The sequence below is a fragment of the Petromyzon marinus genome, chromosome 11 (genome assembly GCF_048934315.1).
Source record: "Petromyzon marinus isolate PM22_M1 ecotype Great Lakes invasive population chromosome 11, UKy_Petmar_22M1.pri1.0, whole genome shotgun sequence".
Taxonomy (NCBI): domain Eukaryota; kingdom Metazoa; phylum Chordata; class Hyperoartia; order Petromyzontiformes; family Petromyzontidae; genus Petromyzon; species Petromyzon marinus.
Genome location: NC_133677.1, coordinates 17,359,059 through 17,370,285, shown reverse-complemented (window position 1 = coordinate 17,370,285; position 11,227 = coordinate 17,359,059).

Sequence of the window (11,227 nt, the reverse complement as noted above, 5' to 3'; positions counted from 1 at the left end):
CTTATCGGGAGGCCGTAGATGAGACGTGGGGGTGGGAGGGCAGAGAGAGAGTTGCAGTTGTTGAGCCTATTGGAGCGAGTTACAGCATCGTTGTCCTCTCCTACAATGGCATTGCTTCTCTCCTTCGCAGAGGCGGTAGCCGAGCATCTGGTCCGTCTGCTGAGCCACGCAAGTAAGATGACAGAGCCTCTGGGCCTACCCGCGCTGTCACGCCTGGAGAAGCAGCTTGCCGAGCACTTTGACTCGCGCGACCTCCCCAGCCTGGGCCTCGGCTCCTTCTTGGACATCCTCCATCGCAATGCCCAGGTGCGTACGTGGCGTGAGCCCACCCGCCTCCAGCTGGTAAGAGGCAGTACAGCAAGTAGGTGTACGACACTGCCCGTGCAAAGTTTGAGTGTACTTACCGCCTCCGAGTGGCGCTCAATGTTAAGTTTGTTTCCAAAATTGTGCGGGGTAATATTAGTTTGTTATTACGAACTTAAAACTCATTTGTCGATAACTCGAATACGTTTAAGCGTTATGTAATCACTACCAATGCAGAGCACAACAAAGTGTCACGTAAGATGCATGGGTTTTCTCTTGTAACTCTTAAAAAATATCTGTGAATTTGGCAAACATCCCAAAGGTAGATATTGAAAATCAACGTTAAAATTGAGTGTACAGCGGTGACATTCAGATAAAATATATGATAACACTATATATGCAAAGTGGCCAGGTGGCTCAGAGATCAAAGCGGTGCATTGGCAATAACGAGATTCTGGGCTTGAATCTGGATTTTGACCGCTTGGGTTGAAACCGAGGTCTCAAGTCTTATCAAGTCGATCGTCCGAGCCCATTCACCAGCGACTGCACAAAATTACAGTCTCATTAAACTTGGGTTTTGCACTTCATTTTCCTAATTCCATCTCTGAGAATAACAATTTCAGCTTGACTCTCGTGCGCCGCACAATCTCATAACACAGCTAATGTGAAAGTGTTGGCTCCTATTGTGTACAAGATAAAAGGCCACCCACCGCATTTTATGACACAGGGCCTGCACGGCTATGCGAGATTTACGAATGGATGATTTATTTGTCTCTTGACATTACGCCGATAGCGCATTTGGAAAACTAAAATTGAGAACGAATTTTGTGTTAATTTGCAAACTTAAATCTGTAATATTTAATCAGTTTTCGTGCACTGCATTGTGAGATGCAGCTCCATGCGTATCGTTTAGCTTTAAGCCGGTGTTTGCCTTGCGGTCGCCTCGGTGTCAACCAACTGATGTTGACGGATTTGTTGTATCTGTGGTAGCTGTTGGAGGAGACTGGGGTTGTGATCTCTGCCCTGGGTGGATCTGGAGCCACAGCGGGAAGCTTCTGCCCAAAGCGCGACGAGCTGCATGGAGTTCATCCACCAGTGCGGCAGCCTCGACACCGCAGCGGTGAGACACGGGCCCCAGTAGGGGCCACAGGGGCGGCTCAGAGATGGGGATAAGGATTTGGAGATTTAGGGCGCTCGCGGAAATAAACTCTTCAACTCAAAGCGCCTTACAACAGCGTCTCATCTCAACCATTCCATTGCTCTGTGGCAGTCTACCCGAGGGGACCCCCCCCCCCCAATGGCAGCTGTTCCTATTTGGCACGTGGTGCACGCACTACCGGCCTGTGAATGGACATGTCTGCCATTTGGGAGCGATGTTTGAGTTTCCTACGTGGTTTTTTCCCCGATAACGTAATTTGCAAGTACTTGATCTGATTTGGCAAATTTGCAACATGATGCGGTTACACGTGGCCAATTCTTTTTTTTTATACAGCGTCACAGGATTATTATCATACATTGTGAAACAGATCTCTTTGTGGTGAATAAACTGGCAACATTAACCAGAGCGGATGCTGGGCTTGAACCGAGAACCACCACTCGGCCATGTTTCCATAAATTTGTGCAGTCACATTAACGCTGTTCACGTCGTACGCAATGGACACTTTATTATTAGCACCACCTCTGGACCTGTTTGGCCCCTGGTCCATCTTGAGTGGTCTTGTAAGGGCGACGTATTACAGTTTGATTTTATATCGGCACAGCAAATAGCCAATGGAAAACCACCCGTTCCGTGGGGGTGCTACGCGCTGGCACGGATCGGATGCGCCAGTGCAAAAGGGCTGCTAGCAACTCGGCCGCCTCCAAACGAAAGAGAGAGGGTTCCAGGTCTCTGTTGTTGGCTGTGTGCTCTGCAGCTGCCGGCCGTGGACTGCGCTGTGGGGAAGCACTACGGCGTGCATTCCTGCCGCAACCTTGGGCACGGCCCCGTGGCCAACCTGGTGAAACTGGCGCAGAAGGCCAAGCCCGGTGGCAGCAGCGGCGGTGCCTATCGGTGCGCCGTCTTGTACGAGACGGCGCTGTGTGCTCGCGACTCGAGGTTTGGCAGCCCCCTCCAAAGTGCCCTCCTCCTCACCCCTCTGCTCACCTCGTGATCTGCCTGACCGCCACGGGTCGCTCCTCAAAATTGTTGAGTCGGCGACAGACACTTGGGGTTCTTTAATCTTTCACATCAAAGGGTCAGTGAGCCACACCAATATGCCATTGGTAATGTAACTTAAGGATTCAATGTTCAAGGCAAGTGATTGTCGAGACAAACTGATGATTGTGTGTGTAACACCCCTCTGGCAGTCAACTGCCTGATGATGGCCTTGCCACGTTGCTTTGGTCATGGGGGTTGTTGCACCAAACTTTACCACGCTTGGTGAAGGGGGCGGGGATTAGGTTCAGGACTGGTTCAGATATCAGTCACCACTGACGTTAGCCATGGCTAGGAATCCAACTCGGATCGCCGCGTTAGTATCGCAGTGCACCAAACATTGCAGCAGTGCTTCAGAAATCATTCCGAAGTTGCTTGATATTGCACACAGTTTGAATAAACCATCGTTACTTCAGGACATATTTTTAATTAAAATTTTACTTTGTACATGCTGTGATCGTAATAAAGAGTTGTGCTAGTTAGTAGTAACAGCGCGATACATCGGTTAAATCGATTAATATTTATTATTCAGCTGACAATTCATGTATTGAATTGCACGTGTAAGAATCAACTTCTAAAAAATTGTATCACTTTTTATTTTAATAGTTTCACATTGCCACTGCAGAGAGTCGACATGATCAGTGTAAGTTCAAAAGAACTGACACACCTTGTGAAAAACCCAACGCAGAAGATCCCTGGGTTTGATATTCGACGAAGATCATGGTCCCCCTAAACCGCATCTGCACAAAACATGGCAGATGCGGATACCTGATGCACAAATGGAAAATTTTAAACTATCCAGTGTTTGACTGTGGTCATCCAGAACAGATCGTACAACGTGAAACGACGCAATAGAAAATTAAAGTCAAGCCACAGTGCGATTGTGACCATCCAACCCAAGCTATTCACGATATTGTGAACCACAGTCGTTTGTGCTCCTTCAACGGAGTAGTTTTAGTTTAGTTTTCGTTTATTTGGTATAGCCCTGTGAGCCATTCGGCTCTTGAATCGGGTGCAACCTCAACAAACAAAAAAGACAAAACATGAACAAGAAAACATCTTAAAGTGACTTTGTGCATGTGCAAACAGAAAATCCAGGAAAAAACGTCAAAATATTCCTGATATAGCACCGTACACCAACGCTGTGTGCAAAAATCCCAGTGGGATGCAATACAAACAACAACAAGAAGAAAACTTAGATTAAGGCCATCAGTCTAACTCCGTACTACAATAAACAAAAACATGGCCAAACCAAAAAACTTTTAGAAATCACCAAAATAAAGCTATAAATGCAATGTAACAGTGATCATGGGAACTGTGACCGAATTTTTAACAATAAACTACATAAATAACATGTATCACCAAACCCTAGAGCCACAGCTGGCTGCATGAGTCACTCCACAAACAACAGGAGGAGCTGGAATAGTAACCCTACATGAAGCCCTCTCGTCATGACCAGCAGACCTTGGACATTGGCTTATGGCTCCTGAACATGTTGCCCTCATGCGCAGGAATAGAATAGCTCAGGGATTGGCAATCTGCGTCTCCCGGTGCTGCATGCTGCTATTTAAAGACTGTTTGGTGATGTTATTTATGAAGGACCACTGTCTCGTATTCACCACAGTGCATTGCGCCTCTTGAAATATTGAGTTGAGTAATCCCGGTAGTTGAGAAACTAAGGTAGTTGAGTACCCCAGGAACACGCTGTGGTTCGTGTCGCGTTAATAGCTCCGTACCGTGCCGTGTAACTCACTAAGCAGCCGATTGCTCGCGTGCAGTGGTAGTGCCGTGTTCATTGATAACGCTGCACACTCCGTGCAGTGGTAGTGCCGTGTTCATTGATAACGCTGCACACTCCGTGTAGTGGTAGTGCCGTGTTCATTGATAACACTGCACACTCCGTGCAGTGTTAGTGCCGTGTTCATTGATAACACTGTACACTCCGTGCAGTGGTAGTGCCGTGTTCATTGATAACACTGCACACTCCGTGCAGTGGTAGTGCCGTGTTCATTGATAACGCTGCACACTCTGTGTAGTGGTAGTGCCGTGTTCATTGATAACGCTGCACACTCCGTGCAGTGGTAGTGCCGTGTTCATTGATAACGCTGCACACTCCGTGCAGCGTTGTGTGAGGACGGCTCACTAATTGAAAGGAGAGTCGTAGCTATCGCACTGTGGGGTGGTCATCGCCCTCCTCCCCCTGGGCATGTGCCGTGTGTGTTGTGTGCGTCGTGAGTCGTGGCGATGTAAACCCGGGGTAGCTCCTCTCTCCGTCTCTTCGTTTGTTGCTGTCCCGGCGAAGCTCGAGTTGGTGAGCGCAACGCGTGGCAGATCCGGCTTCACCCGTTCCCACTCCTCCCAGTCAGCGACTCCCAAACCCCCACTCAATAATCGCAGATCACTACCCAGGTCCTTATCAACCAAATGATTTTTAACTAAACTATTTTTTGTATTCTTAACAATGTATCCACAGTTCAGTTTTTAAGTACAATTTTACCGGCGCACTGTATGTTTTCCTGGTGTGGACTGTGGCTGTTTTTGCTATTGTTTTACTGCCTTTTCCAAGCTTGGAAATGTATGTATGAATGAAATTGGAACTTATATACTTCATTTATTTACTAATTGACAAACTATTTATATTTTACCAGGTAAGGCCCACTGAGCATATATAGCAGTTTTTCAGAAGCGACCTGGCCATCGCAAATGATAGCTCAACGAAGTGGCTTATCGTCACGTGGACATTTATAGCAGACAAATATACAGCATGCGTCAGGGTTGGGATGTAACCCACGACCTCCTGCGTACCAGGGGAGGTAGTTAACATCTCCCAGTCACCGTGGTGCCCTGTGGTCACGTGAGGCCTTCCACTTCTGAATGGCTTGCGATGCATATTTGAACATTACTGCAAGCGTCTTAGCCTCGTTCATTCGGTATTCGAGGGGAATATTGCCATTTAGTAACGCTGTTTCAAATATCGCGCATTGAACTTTCGATTTTAATTTGCAATGTAATTGAGGGACTGTGCGTTGTCTTGTCGTGGTCTGGTGCTGTTGTTGTGTTGCTGCCTTGCCCAAACTTGCATTTGTTGACAAATCGGCAGGAATCTATGTACTTTGTATTTTTAGCAACATGCTTACATTTTCTCCGTCTTGCCTCTCATATCGTTTTTGAACATACCTCGCTGACCCGCCCCTACTGGACATATGTGAAAAGAGCTTCATAGCTCATTGGATTCCTCCAGGATGAAAAAAAGATTCTGATTAATCAGTGGCACTGCCAACAGCCTACATCCACACACGACCAAGCACCCCTTGTAATGCCATACACATGGTTCCTTTCCCATAGACATGTAATTCTGCAAATGTGCAGAAATGTCTGCCGTATGCGAATTACTCCAGACAATTCTTAGTTTTTTCGGTAAAGTCACGTTGAAGGGAAACAACAAAATAATAAAATATATATAAAACAATAAAAAATTCTCACGACGTTTCGACCATAACTCAAACGGTCATATATATTATATTATTATTTTGTTGTTTCCTTCAACGTGACTTTACCGAAAAAACTAAGAATATGAATTACTGCAGTCACGAAAGCTTTAAATCAAAATTTACTCCAGACAAGTTTAGAGTATTAAACGTGACCTGTTGTGACTCGTCTAATGTGTATCGCGTGGTCGTCAGCACAGAAAGATGCGTCTGGTAACGTCCTAATGGACCAAACATCGTAAAAAGGAGGCTGGGTCTGCGTTGTTCAGTGACCACCATATACAGGGACTCTTCTACTTACGGACGAGTTAGGTTCCAGAAGTCTGTTCGTAAGTCCAACTTTACTCCTGTCGATTCCAAACATGTTGTACGGCGTGTACACTAAACACAGGGAATGGCTTTAAGAGTTGTATAATCTCCTGTAGACGTAGACGCCACTGGTTCTTCACGTTGTGTAGATGTAGATGCCACCACCACCATCTATTGCGTGGCGGTTGAACTTATGAATCTCGGTACAAACAGGCAACTGGACATATGGACAGGTTTCTTTGTATCTCTGAGACTTTCTAAGTTGAATGTTTTTTAAGTGAAGGAGTCCCCATAAATATTTTTGAGGACCACTGGGATCTTTAGTTTAAACCGTGAGTCTTGGAGTCATTGGACCAGAAAGAAGCGAGATAAAAACGACAGTAACATTGAAAAATATGTACACAGGGCAGGGAGGGCCCAGCCGCATGACAGGATTTATTCAGCGCTATCGTCACGGTAACAGAAACAGTGCTCCCGAATGAATCGCAGAATCCCCCGAATATTCCGCCTCAGGCGGGAGAATCTCCGTCCAGGCCCGCGTGATGCCTTTGGCCCAATCTTGTCGACGGCATCATCATCATCCTCCTCGTTGTTGTTGTTGCCTGGTTGGAGAGCAGGGCCCCGCCTGGCAAATGGACGCACGCGCCATCGTTAGCACGGTCGGCTACGGTTAGCACGATCGGCTACGTACGCGTTCAAAATTATTTCAACGTACAGACATGCGCGTATCTATAATGCCACCGTCTGCCCCATCGTGCATTCTCGGCTGTGCTTACACTGGTTGCTGCAGTGCACCTCACATGTGTCCGGCCGCTCAAATGCGAGGTAGGAGGATGCCACACATCTCTCACTATGGCCAGTAGCGGAATGCTACATTCCTATAACAGGAGCCAATGGTGGTGTATAATAGGATCACCGCTGTTGACTTCCCACAAAATGGGATTCATTATTTGACTATAGCTCGGGTTGATAAATAAGCTGTTAACCTTCTTGACCTGGATTTTGAACTCGCAAGCGTACAGTGATCGTGGAGTGCTCTAACCGCAGCACCTCCAAGTGGGATGCAGTGCAATTCATATATTTATAATTAAGATATATATTTTTACTAGGAATGCATTTAGCTGCAGATTGGTGGAGATGAGGTTAGGGATAAGATATTACATCCTGTGGAGCCCTGGGATATTTACATCTTCAAGTGAGATGAACTAAAGAGGTGAATGCCATTACAGAATCCTCATTTCACAACTCCTCATGAAACAGATTCCCCGTTCTTACAATACAGAACTTGTCTCATCTGATACAGAACCCAAATCTCATGTTTCCTCAATATTTTTTTCTTCCTCTCAATCGTGAATACTACATTGTGGGAATCAACAGTGGTTGTAATATAAATAGACTTGCCCTTGCTATAGGAATGTGTAATTTACTCAAATAACTAATTTATGATGATGATGGTGTTTGCTATATGCTAATTTATATCAGGAGACACTTTGTCTGAATGACCTCCCCAATACACATGTTTCTCAAGGTGCACTTCTGCGTGGAGACTCACTCTTGTCTCGTGGCCAACTCCATCTCCTCCTCCTCCGCGATGACGTCATTGGTGCCACCACTTTGGGGAATTTTTCAGACAGGCGTGTTACCACACAGTCACCCGCTGACTCCACTCCCCACTCCGACTCCATTCCCCAATCAGAGTTTGAAGCCCACTCGCTCACAGAAACTGAGCCTGCAGTATTCTGATTTGACCAAGTGGACTCCGAAGTCTGCTCGCTTGCAGCAGGGACTTGGAAATCTCCCTCACAGAGACAGGGGATTGCCGAGAGGCTGCAGGCCACCATCGGCTCCATTTGCTCTTCAACGATGACGTCATTGGTGCTGTCACGTTGATCGAATAGTTTTTCAGACAGGCGTGTTACCGCACAGTCACCTGCCGACTCCACTCCCCACTCCGACTCCATTCCCCAATCAGAGTTTGAAGCCCACTCGCTCCCAGAAACTGAGCCTGCAGTATTCTGATTTGACCAAGTGGACTCCGAAGTCTGCCTCCTTGCAGCAGGGACTTGGCAATCTCCCTGGCTGAGACGGGGGACTGCCAAGAGGCTGCAGGCCGCCACCGGCTCCGTGTCCATGGCTGGGCAAGGCGGGAAGTTCGCTTGCGGTGGCACGGCCCTGCCGCCCAACAATAATGGGTGGTTGAGGGCCTCCGTGGGTGTGAGGCGACGTTGGGGATCCCACCTGCCAAGGAGGCATACGGAGGGAGTCAGGTGCCTGTTGCATTCTAAAATCGCTTCATTGAATCGTGGTCTGGGGTGAAATGAGCAATTCTATCCTCAACACTTTTGTCAGAAACGATATTTATTTGAAAAAGCGACGAGATGAAGAAACGATGCCCCGGTGTGACACAAAACTTTGCAGTCCTAGCCCAAACGACGCGTGAGGTCTAAGATCGTTTCCAGTAATGTTGATGGTAGACGCAAAGTGATTTATATTTAATTATTTGTACGAGGTGAAATGTAGACAATAGTAACAAGTCTCTTACTGAAGGCACCCGCGGAGAAAATTGATGAACTTTTGATTGCGGGTTCCCAGAACCGCCTTCAAAGACACGGAGCACGGGACGATCCGTTTCCCGTTGACGATGGGGCGATTCTTTTTGTCTGTTTATTGGAGAGAGAAAAAGAGAGAAACACTGAATTAGTTGTGGCGATCAGTACAATGCGGGGGCGGTCCTTAACCCTCCAATTGCGATGTTTGCAAATATGATTCCATGTTGGCGGTCGACTACAGCCTGTCATCCCTCCAGGGTCGATAAAATTTGTAACCGTTTGTGAGACGTTTGCAGTAGTCGTGTGGAAAGGATGGCTCCTAAGCGTGAAAGTGAAATTCCCACTCTCAACTCTGGGTCACCGGAGGAGACGAGAACCTCCTGATACTTGTTTGAGCAAGGAGACACTTTGATGTTTATTTTAGTATTATATTATTATTTGCATCACTTGGAGAGGATGGTAATTTGTTGTACAAGCGTGCTTTTAAGCATAATCTATTTCTCAATCAAGGACCCACAGTTTGTGTGGAGGGTTGTTCTCTGTGGTTGTTTTGTACTATGGTAGAACTGCTCTATGCTGATTTAGGATACCGTCGCATCTGCCACACAATTTTTTAAAATAGTGCTAAGTCATGCTGAAATAAAAAAAAACGGCCACTCATCTTTATAAAAAATGTGATGGCCAGAATTCCATGTAATTAATACACACGTCCTCTGTTGGATTGCAAATCCCTATAAGGTTTTCCAAATATACTCTGCTACCTAAACATAACCGTTCCTTTTAAAGTATTTTTTCATAAGACTCCTTACTGTCACACTAATTCAACACGTACTGACGAGTACGTTGCCAAGACCGTTGTGACTTTTAAACCCAAATAAAGCACAGTTCATTTTTACATTACGCGAAGCAGTTTCCATGCCTTTCTATTCAAGCACAGAGCACGAGACACGCGGCTGCACGGCCACGACTCTCCGGGCAGTGACAGCAGCAGCAGCAGCTACGAACTCCAACACCACCACCTCACCACCCCCCCGGTCCATTCACCAAAGGAGATAATGTTGTGGGTCGAGGCGTCAATCATGGCTTTGGGTGGGAGCCCCAGCATCTGAAACCAAGATCACAAGAGGGATGAGTTGGATGAGGTCCGTCGCTCGAGTGAACAGAGCGTACATACGCTGCTCTTTGTCTCATTGAAACGTCGATGAACAATTAACTTTGCCTGCTCTTGTACATACTGTTTGCAGATATTTATCTCTATCATCAGGCGAAGCATACATATTTGGTCTTTAATTTATGACGTGGTTACTACGTGTGGCTTCGTTGCTCTCCAACACAGGCTCTGAAAGCCTTGGGGATTAACAACAAACCACAATAATCATAACAATAGTAATCATTCCGAAGGACATCAGCCTGACGCTCTGATTATTTGGTATTACCGATGATCCCGAAATCTCTCTTTACTTCTTTACTCATGCAAATGGTGCGTGATCACGCAGTGAACACGTCCACTCCTCTCCCGTGTACCGGCAGCTGAGCGACATTTTGTGACCAGTGAAAGGCCCAGAGGATGACGACAGCCCTGCACGTAACCAGCTTTGTCGCATGAGCCATCGCACAGCGGGTCTGTACGCTGGTGGATCGTCGTGCGCCATCAGTCATAACCAACCCCCTGCTGCTGCTGCTGTTGTTGTTTATCGTGGACTCCATCGTTGGTTCAAATTCGAATTAAACCCTCCCTCCTCCTTTATATGGCGCAGTTGGAACGGTCCCATCGGAAATACGACGCCCGGTTTGGTGGTGCCGTATCGGGCTCGAGGTTTGTTACAATACAAATTATAGAATTCATCAGTATGTATATGTTATAATAATTAATATTTGTAAGGCGCATTTAATCCGATGATCCCAATGCGCCCCGTGTATGAAAAGCAGGGAAATGAGACGACCAAAACGAGGAAATGAGACGACCAAAACAATGGGGAATAGGCCATTTTACCGAGGTGAGTTTTCATGGCGAGATTTAAATAGCTTTAAAAATTCTGTCTTGTTATCAGAGGCCAACGCGTTCCATCGTCTTGGAGCTGCACTGGCAAAAAGCCTGATCGCCCCCAGGAATTGAGACTTGACCTCAGAAAACTGAGTAGGAGATCAGAAGATCTCAAGGACCTCATTGGTGTACATGAGTGGATCAGCTCCTGTAAGTATTGTGGGGCTAACCCACTGACAGCCTTGTAGCTCAACAGCAGGACCTTATAACCAACTGGATATATATGCAATGGTGTTTTCCTACGCGTCAGATACCTGGATGAGATAGCCGATGTGGTCTTCCGAGCTTGTCTTGAAGAGCGGGTTCCCGAGGAGCATCTCGGCCACCACAAATCCGAGTG